The following is a 13,317-nucleotide window of genomic DNA, read 5'->3' on the forward strand; positions in this document are numbered from 1 at the left end:
AGAAATTAAAATTTTCAATCCTCTAAACAATAGGCTTTCCCAATGCTCAGCAAAAAAGACTATTTCGTATAGCTATCCATACTAAACCAATTTTTCTTAAATTGAATTATCTTGGTGAAATTGTGAAAAACAAAACTGTATTGTATTACTGTAACACTTGCTACAACTAGACCGCGAGTAATTTATTTTTGAATATCTAATACGTATGAGTCACACACACCAGAATCTCCATTACCAGAATCTCTGGATTAACTAATCAATGTTATATTTCAATTTCATAACTAAATAACAACTATGATACAGACCAGCATTCAGCAAAGTACAGTATATCTTTAGTATATTGTTATGAACCTTTAGGCACAATCTATTCTTAAAACGTCTCTGTTTTAACCATATTTGTGTTAAATGTGTTACTTTGGTCCCGTCAAGTTCGGTTAACGAGACTCTAGTTTTTGGATGTATCACATTTTAGTTATGTTAGAATAACAAATGCTGAGAAGCCATCCCTGATATTCTCGGCCCTCCGTCGATTCCACGAAAATGTCGCGGACTCATTGTACGACTCAACCTTGCAATAACAGGACAAACAGAGGTGGTGTGCGGTACCGAGTTCTTACAGATAGCACCTTATCACTTGTTTTGATTCCCAATCCGACAAACGACATAGCTGGAATTATAAAGTAGCGTGATCTAAGTATGCAACTGTCAATTTTAAATGTGACTTTAATAAAATTACAGTCATGTGAAATTGTCTTGTAGGAAGTCGAGTGGACGCATTACTTTCTTACAATCTTTAACGTTTGATTATACACTAAACAGGCTTTTTACATCTCTTTATTTACCAACAACACAAAAGTAAACGTCTGTGAAATAAAATTACAATAACAATAAGAATAGAAAAGTGTGGTATGAAGGATACTGTATCTAAAATACTGACTCCGTTCAACTTAGATCTATACTAAGTATAAGGCTTGCGTAGAATCGTTGGACGATTATCCAATCCCATGTAGCACCTCCAGCACTGCTGATCATCTTGAGTCACTCGGTAAAATCCATAATATGTACTCGGTATAAACCAGCCAAAATTTACCCTTCTGGGGTCACAGAAGTTAGTTAACAATGGAAATGTACTGTGTTAGTTTCAAACTTCCTTCTCCATGTTACTATTCCACATGGCTACAGATATTAACTCCGGTCTACATTGTTTAGCATTATTAATGATTTTTTTAGTGTCTGAGTTTGGAGAAGACATAAAATAAAGGTCAACTGAAATAACACCTAAAGCGTTGAAAATAAGTTAATTGAAATAAAATAGTTTAATTTGTTACGTATTCTTCTACAGTTTGTTATTTAAAATACTTTCAATATGTAAGGTAGTTTGTGGACAGAATCTACTACTTTTAGGGGTCCGAGGATACTTTGAACATAAAACTAACTAACCTTCTTTATTATTCGTAAAAACACGAAATAATGATAAAAGTATCAATATCTTAAGAACGAATAAGATTTTTTTAAACTTATTACGGCGTTGTTTTCAGTGCAAAAATATACTTAATTCATGTATCAAAACAACATCTCTACATTAACATATTCCAATATGGTGGCCGAAAATCTGCTCTTAACCAAATGAAGTACTTACTAATCAACAACAAAAGGTAGCCCGATGTCAGTATCTGAAGAAATGTGGAGAACGTAGGAAGCATTTAACTGTTCCTGGGGTCAAAGCAGTAACTGCTCCTGTGACCCCAGAGGTAAGTGTTAAGTAGATGTCCAGGAGCGGCACATTATAAACCGCAAATGTCGAGATATTGAGGTAAAGTTTGACCGTTGGAGTGGCCGAGGCTTCCTTAGTGTCAAAGGTTCTTTTGGAAATCTAATTATGAGAGAATAAAGTCCTGGAACAGAGCTAGCATCCCATCTTCTACGATGGTATGACTAAGGTTGAACCAGTTATGAAAGCATGGTGTATGTTACATGATATTTTGACAGGAGGCGGGGCCTACAATCCTACCAATCCTGAATATCCTTTCACTCCAGAAGCAGCTCTAGAAATTTTTCCTCAGCACTCGTCTTGAGTGAACAACAAATGCTTTTGTGCCTCAGCAACATGACATCCTTGCTACCATTATGAAATCGACGACATTGTTGAACTGCATATTTACATTAGCTGAAGATGCAAAAACGGAAGGACTGGGCATTAACATAATTCAACAAACCGAGCAAATCCGTGACTACAATCCGAGGAAGTAAGCGGCCGCAATGAGTCCGTGACTTTAACAAGTGGAATAACAAAGCAATACACCAGGCACTAAATGCAATTTTATCGTGGAGGAAACATCGCGTCTATTTTCACTGATGAGGGATACAATACTGATTATGTATATACAGCACATATTGGTATAATTCCTAGATTAAATAAAAAAAAGAATGGTATAGCAACATGGATTGGGAAGCAAGAACTTGTACTGTACTGTATCAGGTTTACATATATTCATTCTTGCGAAAAACAATTACCGAGGGTTGGCCCGTACTCATACCTGATGTATTGGACAATTTTACCGGAGCCTGGGATCTCAGGGGACCCGGACCGGGCCCAGCCATGTGTCTATTTGAAGGGACAGTGTCACCGAACGAGGTAGCTGAATCTAATTATTTTAACTATATTTGCTAAATTTGTAATAGGTACAGTATAGGTAAGGTGTGTACGGCCCTGCAGAGGGCACAAACAAAGGCAGCTACTCGGGTGGCCCGCTAAGTAGGATTACATTTCCTTTAGAGAATAAAACCAATCGTAAATATTATTAGTAAATCTGGACAGTTTAAAAAGTTCATGTCTTTGTGTGTTTGTCCACACGTTATCTCGACTTTGCACTCCACTCCTGGGTACCCGAAACGGAATACAAGGATATATATATCCTCCTTTGAAAATGTTATTGTAATGATATCCATTCGTGTATTATTATTATTTTTATTTCCTCTTAACCTGAATATTTTGTGTCAAAATATCGTAGGACTACTTCGTATTATGGGATATATATTTATTTGGCGTCGGAAGTATTATTATTTCAAACCAGAATTACTTCATCAAGCACAAAAACCTAAAATTATGAATTACTCGTTATTTTGATTAACTTCTAATCCTCTTACCCATAATACTGAAAATGTTTACCTGATACGTATGTGATTACTTTCATTCTAGAAATACAGGACACAAATATAGGAATAATAAATTCGGGATGCGAAACATAAATAATGGTTATATCATCGTCATAAAACTATATAGAGAATCAGAAAGTCGCCATTTAAAATGTCTTCATTTGGTTAGTTGATGCTTTTTTTTTAAAATTTATGTCTTAAACGCCATGAGGAAACTTGTGTTAGGCCTACATCTTAGAAAAGTTAATTGTAATGCTGTAGCTCTTGAAAGGGTAATTAAGCAGATGTTACTCAAGTAACTAGGATTTATCTTCCGACACTATGGCTGAATTAATGCAATTGAATAGTATTTGTCTTTATTGGTACATTATATTTTATTTTATAATATACACGATGGATAATTTAGAATTTGCGAATAATAAAGGATAAAATACTCATCAAGGGTCGAAGCTCCTGTTATTACGTAAAGCACGAAAATTACAACTTTTTGAAATTAAAATCACTTTTTAAAGCAGGATGCCTGTATGTTTCACCATTAATAGTCGTGATATGTCATATTCAGGCATTATTTTTCAGGTAATTTCTCAATTATCCGCTTAACTAAGTTATCATGAAATAATTGCTTGTAGCGTGATAAGTAGTTATAAATAACACTATACATTTTTAGAAAATATCGATGTTCAGATATTAATATGTGAATGTCAAGAGCAACTTATAATAATCAAGGACATTTAAATCGCAATAGGGAGTTCCTTGCTGCATGAAGTGGACAGGAGGACAAGACAGTAGGTCTGGTTTGGTTTGATTGCCTTCGTGGCAATCAGGTAGCGTAAGTGTCCGCCGGTGTGCGGTGTTGCCAGGTCGCCGCGGCTGCACGATGTGGCAACAGTGGTGCCGCGCCACACCGACATCGCTCAGGTCCGACTCAGTCAGGACTCAGGAGAAAGCTCTGCGCGTGAAGTTGTCTCTGTCTCAGTGTACCGTGTACCAGAGTCGGCGTTGTGGTTGTGTTGTTGTCAGCAGTATTTGTTGGTGCGTTATCGAGAATTGGGTGAAATCCGGCAGGAGTCGACTTTCTTTGTGAAGTGTTTACCATTTTGTGAACAGCTGTTTTTGTGTACACCGCCTTCTGCAGGATGGACAGGTATGTCTCGCCAGCATTCCACACATTCTTCTCAAAAAGTCTGTAGGGCGAGTTGTTTCCTTCGGTAGTCGATGGTTCTTGACTTGTAAATATCAAGTACTGAAAGGTTTTGCGACTTACAATACTGTAATTTAATGAAAACCCTAGCACACCGACATATACAAGATGAAAACAACAAGGTGATTTTAATGGCTGGAAGAACTCAAGGTGTACAACTCCGTTTGTAAATGATACACAACATTAGTGATAGTAAAATCTGATAGAACTAAACAATTTCATTGAAATAACTATGGACTCCAGTGTTAAGAATCAGACGTAGGAAATGATCAGCAGTTGTATTGTAGGCTGTTAGATCGGGAGTTATCGCTCCTGTTGATAAACAATCTGATTTCTTCATACGTGACGCAAGATTCATAGAAAACAAACCAGTTAAGTGTGTACACTTACTAATCAAATTATTTCTTTTATTTACTTTAAAGTGTCCCTATTAAATCAATTTCCGCGAAACCATCACAAATTTACGTTTTATTACTACTATGTGCGGTGGGTGGTATGTAAAATTATTTACCTTTGATCTCAATCAGCGTAAAATGGAACACTAGGATGGACTGATTATGGTTTAACGTTTTAATCAAATTACTGATAAAATTAAAAGCGATGCAATTATAATGTCATTAATTATTCATTGCACAGCTTTATGCAGACGAGGAAAACGTATACGATACGCTGCAAAATTTAGTGTTGTTATACAAACAGCTGTTGTTTGTCAAGTGTGTTTTACACTTTTTATTACTTAGTTTATTAATAGTTTATAATATGCATCAAGTCTTTTAATCATACCTTTTGTGCATTGATAGCTTTACACTATTTAACAACTATGGGTTTTTTTATTCAGTGACATAATTATGGCAAATATGTGTAAACACGTTATCTGGTTCAAATAATCCATCTTCATATCAAAACTTCATTGGCTGAGCATTAGAAAGCCAATCATTTGAGGGGTTGAAATTTTCATTTTCATTTCTGTCTGTCTGACGTACGAAATATCGGTAAAGAACTGACTTTAAAACTTTCAATTTTACATAAAGCTTTATTTCATGAGGAGCATCAAGTTCAAAGAAGGTATGTCACTTTTGGCTGAGTGTAAATGCTTTAGATTGGTCTTATAGGTAACCATTTTGGCAACAATGAAACCATAAAGTAAACAAATCTATAAAAATGTTTGAGGACACTCATGTGATATTCGGTGCATAGTTGGTAAACTACTGTTAAATGCTATCAGGTTCTTTGGTACTACAAGAGAATACATTTATTTTTAACATTAGTAAAGCGGGGTTAATTTTCTTATAACATTAGATTTTAATGTTACATAAACATTTTGTACATATCAGATAACAAAAGAGTTTGTAGCAGGCAACTAATATGCCTGCCTACAGCTTTTGGAGAGAGGGGGGCACCACTTCCGACCTGTGTCATAGTCTGGCCTTGGTTGATAGTCAATCATACGCGTATATTATTATGTTTTCTTTATTTCGGAAGGAGGAGGATCCAGGTCCAGCAGGCCATCAAAGCATACGCCCATGTTTATTGGTGATAAGTAATAGAAATATAATGAGAAGATTTTTTCATAGAAAATGTCATTTGATAACTATAAAACGATGACCGTTTTCATGGAAGGATATCGACTGATTTCTATCCAATGTGGATGTTTGTGTTATATTGTTTGGATTAACAATTGGATTGAAGGTTATTTAAAATTTTCGTGCGTTAAAAGGTATTATACAATCATGAATAAGGTTGTAAGAACCAAAATATTGCCTTTCATATCTTGCTGAAATTTTATAAATACATTTTCATTACCAATACCAAACTTCAATGTTGGGTATCAATTTACAATAACGTGACCATGGAAAGGTATGTTCATTTTTTTCCCCTGAAAACTACAATTTTTCCTGAAAACAATAGTGAAGAAAAAATTCGTCGGCAACGAAAATCAAAGGAGTTACGATTTTTTGAAAACTCTGTTTTTGACACTATCTCTGGCAATTTTACTGAAATGATGCTGACAAGTACGTTAATTCTGTCAACGATGCCTGCCCGCTGCGCAGTGCTGCGCACTGCTTGCTCTTTTAGAAAAAAAATTAACTCGAGCTTGCAAAAGTCGAATCCCAGATCACGTGATGCCCCTGATCCTTAACCCTCCAAGTGTTGTTCGACAAAATTTTGTCGGTTATTTTCCATTTTTAACGCAATAATGCCCGAAAGGCATCAATATAATACAATAATATACTTTCCCCCCAGTTTATATGCACCTGTGATAATAATACTTGACTATAAATGCACAACCCATGAAAAAAGTCCATTTTTCATGGTCACGGTATTGTAAATAAATACCCAATGTTGTCACAATTTTACACAATGAACCCTCTCATCTTATATAATTTATATATTATTTTAAAAGTTGATATACAATTTGATATAATTTACATATGGAATTTTTGAGCTAGGTTTCAGCTTACCCCAGGAAATCTAATGGCTGTAATGAGCAGGGTATCAAAGAATTTAAAATGTTCTCTTATGATAAGACTCAGAATAAGTTTACAAGAGTTAAACATAATGTCGGCTATTGGCGGTCTCTTAGTCTCTTTCTATAATATATGTTTAGTTGAGAAATAGGCTGTCTATGAAAATTCTTTACCCATTTTATCATGGAATTCAAAGAATATTCATAACATTTTTATTTTTATTTACAGAATACATATTTTTATCTCAACTAACTGTCGTAAAGCGTCTTTGACATAGGTTAATTAATTCTATCATTCCGAAAATGGCTTTATTATCAATATAAAATGTGCTAAACAAAACTTAAATAAGTGATTTCTCCATACATTTGATCTGTATTTTTAAGTTTTACTGATAACTTTAAATATGTAACATTTTAGTAATTTTGTAGTCATATGTCAGGAAAAACATAAAGTATAAAAACTACCTAGGACCAAGTTAATTTGTTATTCCATTTTGTTAATGGCATATGACGAAATTGCCAGATTGTTATTTTGCGACAAGTTTCTTTACCGATCATAGATCTGTGGCCACCTTGATAATGCCATCATAATCTGGAGTAGAGTCCCAAATAACGCAGATGCAACAGTCGAGGCTGCACATAGCAAATTCATATCTAGGATGGCCTGGAAGATTTCAGAGGTAGCTGTAGAAGGTGTATAGAGGGAGCTTCATTTTTCTGTTCTTCCAGCTTGTCGTGCTGCGATATACTTACTATGGTTCTGTACTGGAATGATTCACAGGTAAAACTAGTATTCTCCTAATTCTTAGGGCTCTAGAGAGAGTGTACTTCTTGCAAGGCATGCTTAGTGGGGTCTGTTCTCCACTACCCCACTCGGGAATTAAATGAGTTGGAAAGTAAATTATAAAAAAAATTGATTTTGTGATAAATACTTGACACGATTGTACCTGCAGATGGAGAATAAGTTATGGCTGTATAATAATCTCTTATTCAGGTAATTTTTTGAAGTATGACTTTCTTTTGCATTTTTCGGGTCTATTGATTCTTTTGCAAAAGTTCGGTTGTGGGGTGGAATATCAATGGACAGCGAGACGTAGGGGGAAGGAGGAGGGAAAACGTTATTTCAAATTCAGTTTAGGTTATTTTGTTTGTGTTGAATACAATTTAAGTTTGTACAATTTCAGCAGGAGGGTTCATTTCTGGCTAGTTAATACATCCCAGTTTTTAATGCCCAAAATCTTTTCTCCTGAATCTTGACAGGAGGCTGCCGTTACCCAACTTGACCCGTCCAGTATATTGTCACGCTGGAAGCAGCCCCAAGGTCCTAAGTGGAAAGTCTAAGTGGAATTTCTCAGCTTCTTCTTCTAAAACAAAAATACATATTGTAAAGTGATAAAAAAATAAGCAGAAAATGTATAATTCATTTACAACACCTCAAGAACAGGAAAATACAACTAACTTTAAAACGCCATTCCTTTTTTGTGGAAGTATTGATTAATCTTTAGAGGAACCTTATTATTAACAGTATTAGTTTCATACTTATCAATCATTGAGACGGTTAAAACTTTAGTTTCAGTTTGCATAAGGAATCTTTGGACAGAACAAAATGATCGTTTTGTAGGTTTAACACATAACCAGTAGTATCTTAGCTAATAGATTGTTTTCGTACATATTATTCGCAATATCTGGATTTACTAAGTGCTCGAATTTTTACTCACAACACGTTCTGGTTAAACCTAATTGCACATAACGCTTTAAGAATAATCGATTTTCCAATAACCGAAGGAAAAGGTAAGTTCTGCCAGAGGTCAAAAATAAACATTAAGAACGGGTTGTAGGTGAACATTTTTTGTAGTGAACAAATTTGGGTATTACAAACAATATTTCTCTTCCTTTTTTCCTATGTTCTATAGACATTTTATTATTATCATCTGAGGAAGTAACTATACAACATTTAGTTTGTTTTTAAGACTTAACTTTGGTAAAAGCCTTAAATTTCTTATCTGAGAAGTACATAAATTATTAAGTAAGTATTGTTTACTTTTAGAAATTCAGTTTACAGTTCTTTCTTATTTGTAATTGTGCAGTAGACGAGTGCGACGTTGCCAAGTTGTCACAAGGACGGTCGCGTTGTTGCGGCAGTCCGGCAACAATGGTCGGGGTCATGGCCTCTGGACTCGAACTCAGCTGCTCCAAGGACCTGCAGTCCTTAGCGGACTTGCATGATGTCTGGTATCCAATGTCACAGTGCTTGATCCAGTTTATGAGGATCAGTCACAATCACTTGTATACACAGAAAATCACCAACATTTCATTAATGATGATTTTTTCGAGGTTAGAAGTAAAATTTAGGAGGGAGAAAGAAATTGGTACATCGCCCTCGGTAACGGAGAACTGACACAGTAATCTCGATCTCGTCAGGTGTTTTTACAATCAGGTATCAAACATTTGATATATTATCAAATGATAAAGTACTTGCTAACGAGAGCTTCCAACCGTCGAGTTTGTACCAGACTATTGCATTGTAAGTCTCTATAGCCGCTTTGGAGGCGGGTTTGAGAATGGTTCGTGTTCGTTTGAAATTCATTCTTTAGTGCAGCGAAATTAACGTATTAACCCTAGTTTTAGTAGCACGGAGACTTATGAAACCAGGTGTCCGTGTTACCATGGCGAGGAAGTTGGAAATGATGTAATAATCGTAAAGTAAAGTAAAGTAAATATGTCTTATTTTACTAGGCGAAGTTAGGGCTCCTTAGCCCTCTTTAACCTGGGGGGACCAACGGCTTAAAGGTGACTTCCGGACCACCACCAATTTGCCGGGTAGGCGGGCTGCTTGCAAAGACAGGATCGCTTAGCGGTCACCCATCCAAGCAACAGCCACGCTCGACGTTGCGAGATCTGTTTATCTTACGGTAACCGTTGTACCAAGGCCGCACTAATACAGCAGGCCGGAGCCATCCAGCTGTGACGTCACAGTAGAAGCCGTACCGGCTTGGAGCAGCCGTTACATTCAATGCAAAATACGCAACTTACAACCTGTCATTTGACCAGCTTAAAATCTGGAGTAAAATTATGTATGTTATATCAAATTAAAGCTTACATCATCCTCTTTAAATCTGTGGCAATATTGTCTTATTTCGGCATGAATAAAAATAATAAAATTGAGTTGAAAGACGTGTACTAAAATTAGAACATTTCACTTCATGCTGTTTATAAAGCTACTTGATGGCTTTAAACTATCAAAAGACTTATTAATTTGTTTCAATATTGGGAAGTTGGGGTATAAATGAAGATTAAAAGTGAGTTCAAAAACTTATTTTAATTTATAAAAGTATGCTTATTTTGAGTAGGTATTCACAAGTTGGCAAAGGTAAAAATGACATATTAGTAAAACAGTGTATGTAGGGTATCATCAGATATTACAAAGAATTATAAATACCAAATAAACATAAACAATACTTGTTACTTGTTAGAATAAAAATTTACAAATTCAATTTTGTTTAGTGTTTTGTACATTTTAGTTTGAACTTAACTTAGAAACTTTTCTCTTTTTGTTAGATTTTGTTTTTTAAACTACAATTCTTTTCAGACTGTTTTCTTTTCATTGAATCATTGCTGATCTGGAGTAATTATTCAAAAGAATATTACAAAATGAAAAAATGAATTGTACTGTAAGTTTACTTTTTTCTACATTACAACTGTTACACTTTTCATTCTCATTTAAGGCCAAAAATTCTAAGATAGGTCTGTTTTAATACTGCTCTCGATTATTTCTCAGAAGAAATTTACTTTCATATCTATCAGATAAACAAACTTTAAAAACTTTAAAAGATATAACAATAACCTGCATAATGAAATCAGAGGGGTATTTCAAGGCACCCCTATCAATTAAGTTAAAGTAAACATTATCCTTCCGTAAAGGACCGATAAAACAATTTGAGTCAGAACCAAGGGTTAACAATTCTTTGCACGATTTACATGATATATTCTTTAAAACAATATGGCTTACATAACCACCAATATATACTAAACTTAACATATCATTCTCTGTAACTATAACTTCATTCAGATCTACTTGAAACTCGTCAAAAACTGGATTAACAATTTCTTTTTCACATTTCTCTAAATCATCGTTCTGAGAGAATATATCTGATATACATATTTCAGAATGTTTTGCAGAGTATAATTTAATGAGACTTAATATTTTTCAACTTTTTTTCAGATTGTATTACCTGATTTACTGAAATGTTATAGCAGGCCCCACTCATTTGCCTAAATTGGCCAAAACGTGCTTCCAAACTATCTGTTTGAAATTTTCCTAGTAAGATGTAGGACAATTTTAGGTTTCTTAGTTAAGAATTCGACTATTTCTAACAGAGTTTTTTGTCGTATGTAACAAAGCTTCTTGAGTTTTTACCTTTAGATAATTTACCATTCCTACTACCTACTTTTTCTCCTTGAATCTCTATCTCATTCCACTTAACTAACCATGAACAAAATTTTTCTAAATATAAACTGGTTTTGTCTGTCATTGAGTTAATTGGCTTGTAATACTCATCATTAAATCTTACCCATTTATAAGCTTGTTTTACATTCACAACTTTCCACCATTTTAAAATGATGTCCATGAAATAAGCAGTACTAGAGTTTATATCGGTATTTTTTAGAGCTGCAATGTTTTTTTCGTCAAATAATTTACAACAAAGTAAAACATTTTTGCCTTTCTATCGAAGTGGGATAGAGAACTTTCAGAGACAAAGCAGGTGCTAATTTTACATTTTCATTTTTGTTCTTTCTTGTGTAACATTTTCAAGTCAGATACACATGCAGTTTGTTTAATATTATAATTGTCGAAATTTGGAAACGTAAATGTCTGTTTGCTATCACATTGATTCAGCCAATTGTTCCTTATACATTTAAAATAAATGGACTGGATCAAAAAGAGTATATATATTTTGTGACTCACAGTAATGGGTTAGAAAATTTAGACATCAACTGTCCATTACAAAATCGCACAAACATATTTCTGTTTACTTTATTGTTATCGGATATTAAACATGTTATTCTAAAACCTAAGTCAGTGATAATTTTATAACTTGATTAGTTTAGGCTGAACAAAGTATCTGTATTCAAGTTTTTGACAGGAAACAGACCTACGATTTCTTTATATTTTGACAAAATAGAGGTTATCATAAAAACTTGTATAGTACTCGCAAGTTCAAGCTTATCGTCGTTTAGAACCAACCCCTCTATTTTACCTGCACAGTATTTAACTTGTGGTTTTACATAAATTTCATCAAGTAAAAGACAGCATAACTTTTTCACTATCATTAAGAAGGCTTGCTTTCTTACATAAGTAATTAATGTGCCCAATTCTAATCCAGTGTTGTTCAGCCCTAACTTAAGCGTGTACTTACTAAGATATTTTGGGTGTGGCATAGTGAATATCTTTGCCGCTCGTATGTAATTATAAGCAGCAGGATAAGCAAACAATACAGTAGCAAACCACAGAAGAGTATTTATACAATAGCTAACTTTTTTCCTTAAAAGTCAGATTAATCTGTTCCTTAAAAAACATCATCTCGTTGTGGTTTTTTGTGTTGTCAGCATGTTCTGTAATTAAAATGTCAATTGAGTTATTTTATTATTTTAATGTGTTTCTTCTGTTGTGTGCTATTTTCTGTAACAAAATCAACATTTTCTTCAAATACACAATTCAACAGAAACGTAAGTTTTTCCCAAGAGTTTAAAATATTTTAAACCACCTAAAATTCTTGCAACCTTAGGATGAGTATTTTATCACAATATTATTACAATAAACAGTGCAAGAAAGACATTCACTAATACTGATACACTTAGATACTTTCAAGTTACCCTTGCTTTTTATAGACACATTGAAAAATTGTACACTATCCTTAGATTTGATATAAAAATACATCGTTTTTTAATAAATCACAACTCTTGTCATATTTATTTATTATTTCCTTAATACTAATAATAATATCTAAAGCTGCCAATTTTTCTTTTTTTCCCTCTTGACGTTTCAAAATTTCATTTTTCTCTTGTTTTCCGGGGTTTTTCTTAGCTGGGGCAAGTTTACTGACAAATACGAAGGCTGATTCTTAAAAATAGTTGGCACAGCATCCGGCGTAAGTTTTACTCGGTCTCTTTTTACTGTCAATACACTTCCGTCCGGCCTAGTTACTGAGTCTTCTCTTACAAGATAACGTTCATCAAAGTGTTTGATGCATACTACCGAGCTCTTACTTGGTACAAAAGTCTTTTTCTATGAATGGAACGAAGCCATTGTTGCCTAAACTTAACATCATTAGGGAATTTTTAAAAACTGCAATCCTACTGTCATCTTTGTAATTGCTGTCACATCCAGGTACACAGCAGGAAGTAGGCATAATTTAATATTCACAGTTTTGTGTATTAAAATCTAACGATACGATCAATTTAGATATTTTGATACATTTTTTTACCTTCATAC

At 34.2% G+C, this 13,317-nt stretch overlaps 1 protein-coding gene across 1 annotated transcript in view; it reads left to right on the forward strand.

The window, feature by feature from the left end:
* Nucleotides 1-4,054: 4,054 nt before the first annotated feature.
* LOC124354416 (unconventional myosin-XV-like) overlaps nucleotides 4,055-13,317 on the forward strand; it is a 204,000-nt gene continuing 194,737 nt past the window's right edge. The window contains 1 exon segment of the mRNA XM_046804850.1: nucleotides 4,055-4,300. The gene's annotated coding sequence lies outside the window, so the exon portion shown is untranslated.

The sequence above is a fragment of the Homalodisca vitripennis genome, chromosome 2 (assembly GCF_021130785.1).
Source record: "Homalodisca vitripennis isolate AUS2020 chromosome 2, UT_GWSS_2.1, whole genome shotgun sequence".
Taxonomy (NCBI): domain Eukaryota; kingdom Metazoa; phylum Arthropoda; class Insecta; order Hemiptera; family Cicadellidae; genus Homalodisca; species Homalodisca vitripennis.